Genomic DNA, 2,678 nt, shown 5'->3' on the forward strand with positions numbered 1-2,678 from the left:
ATATAATCTTAAAAAAATATGCAGGCCTTTACAAGATTCGACTTGCTGAAATCAAAACATTTCCAACTCATGAAAAGTCATAAGATTTCAGTTTAAAAAAAAAGTTCCAGCTTTAGATCAAAATAACCTGGAAGAGTATGGTAATTAAACAAGTGGTCAGGCTTGGAACCTGAATGTACTTTAGAGCAAAAGCTCAAAGGGGGTGGGGAAAACAACCTATTTGGTAACAAGGTGTACTATATACTGTAATAATAAAAAAGGTATGGTGAAAATGTACCTTTTACTAAAGCTTATACAAGTTTCTTGGTCCATAAAAACTGTTAGATTTGTGCCTTCTAGTTTGCTTAATGTTTATTCCAGCCACGTTATCTTTCTTGCCCATTTAAAATAAAACAAAACCGACCAACCGAACAACAGCAACATAAAACAACAAAAAACAGCTGAGAATTTTGATTTCCAACAGTTTGGACATATTGATGTTTTTCTGTGTTACTGTGGCTTCTGCTTTTCAACTCAGAACTTGCAGGTAATGAGGTTTTTAATTAGTATCACCTGGTACAAAAAGTTTTCCCAAGAAACCACAAGAGATTGTTCATTTTTTTCTTTCCTTTCTTTTTTGGGCAACTTTTTGCCACGCTCTGGTCAGTTCTAGTCCTAGCAAAAAGACGGTAGTTAGGACACCACTGTTGCTGTAGACAATGTGACACTGGTTGAATTTGTGCTGGTGTTTGTGTAACTCCCCTTGCTGTTTGTGTTTGATTCATTAGGGGGCACTTGGCTTGAATTGGCTCAAAGGATTGCTCTAGCTGCACTGCAGTGTGGCTGTGGCCCAGGTTCCGGTGTGTAGGTAAAGGTAAGGCTGGTGGAATAAATGATTCCATCATTATGGACCAAAGTTACTGGAACCTGAACTGGCTACCGGAGCCATCTCCTACCTTCTCAGAATGCAGAAATCTCTGGAACAACACAGAGCATGCTCTCTCCACATCTGTACATAGTTTCAGCTTCTACATCCCCAAACCACACTCATAAATTTGGAGTGAAATTCTGTCCTGTGAGTTCAAGCATTGCTACGTCCACACCGCCATTCAACTGAAGACTTTCTACCACAGGCACAGGGGTGACTGGGGCAAGGACAGGGCCCATTCCCTCATAAATGTATACTCTACCTTATCTGTGCTAATGATTGTCCAGGAAACTCCATCATTTATCATCTTTTTATTTGGTTCTTTCGGGCATGGAGTGGCCTGAAATTGGATTATTCTTTCTTGAGAAAGGCACAAGTACATTCTTTCTGTATCCTTCAGGTAAAATGCACATTTATGGAGTTGTGACATGGGATCATCTGCATCCAGTAATGCTGTTTATCAGCTTTCCTAATTATCAATCTCTGGAGTGCCATGTCAGTAACTGAACATACAAGTTTGACTGTCCATAATGAATGTAACCATCTCGGATTGTGAACTCTTCTTCTGATTCATCATCATCCAAGAGATGAATGTTAAATGCTCCCCACTGCTGTGAACTGGCATGGAAATTACCTCCTTCTACATGCAAGTATCTGGTACTAACTGTCTGGGATCGAAGTTGATTAAACAAAGCCACCTTTGTTCCTGAGGCAATGCATAAGTCAGCATTCTCAATGACTGCTTCTTTTTGGAAGGTTTGGAGATGACTTTTATCTGTTTGCTGAAGAACACACCAATGTCGTCACTGTTGCCATAGAACATCTTTACAGACAGCATGAAGTGTTTTCTCTTATCTGAATCAGATATGTACAATGTTTTTGCTGTGCAATAGTTCTTTCCTTCCAAGTTCAGCTGTTGCATTTCTTGGTCACTACTGCCTATTCCAATAAATGCACATGGTTGAGATTCTTGTTCAGAACAACCATTGCGTTCCATTTGTTCTTTTTTTTCTTCCATCCACTGCCCATGAGATATACACAAGGAGGAGGGCAAAAAAACCTTTTTTCGTTTCCATATGACTTTTGTGCAACTTTTGCATGAAGAATAAGTACTGTCTGATCTTCTCTCTCTTTTGAATAATTTTGCATGGCTTCCCTAGTAAGTCGTTTAGGTGGAGGTCGATCACCAAATTTCCTTTTAATCCATGCCATGGTACTTCAAGAACATGTTAAGGTAAGTCACAGCTTGGAACACTTCGGTACACCTCAAAACACCTCATTTATCATTCTCCTTTCCTTTTGAGATCATACTGGTTCCGATGAAATATAATGCTTCCATTTGAATGATAGTTTCATAATTTCAATGATTCATCTGTTGGTAGTGAATAACAAGTAACACATGTAACACATATTGCAAAATGCCTGGCACGAGGTGGCCCTTGGATCAGGGGTCCCTTCCTGTTTGAATGCTTCAGGGTATTCACTGTAACTTTTTTTTTTTTTTTTTTTTTTTGGTGGTGCTGGGGATCGAACCTAGGGCCTTATGCTTGCAAGGCAAACACTCTACCAACTGAGCTATCTCCCCAGCTCACTGTAACTTCTTAAGAAGTTAATTGTGAAGACCTCTGCCTGGAATCACAGGCCTGATCAACTGAAGCTGTGTACCCTTCTAAATTTGCCATCCAACAGCCCCATTGTCTCCTTATGGTTTCTACTCCATCAAATACTTCTATTACTCTAGAATCTGATGGTTCATTTACTGAGAATGTTC

At 39.6% G+C, this 2,678-nt stretch overlaps 1 pseudogene; it reads right to left on the reverse strand.

Annotated features, from left to right (window-relative positions):
* Positions 1-672: 672 nt before the first annotated feature.
* Positions 673-2,119, reverse strand: LOC124989094 (recombining binding protein suppressor of hairless-like; annotated as a pseudogene).
* Between the last annotated feature and the right edge of the window lie 559 nt (positions 2,120-2,678).

The sequence above is a fragment of the Sciurus carolinensis genome, chromosome 7, assembly GCF_902686445.1.
Source record: "Sciurus carolinensis chromosome 7, mSciCar1.2, whole genome shotgun sequence".
Lineage (NCBI taxonomy): Eukaryota > Metazoa > Chordata > Mammalia > Rodentia > Sciuridae > Sciurus > Sciurus carolinensis.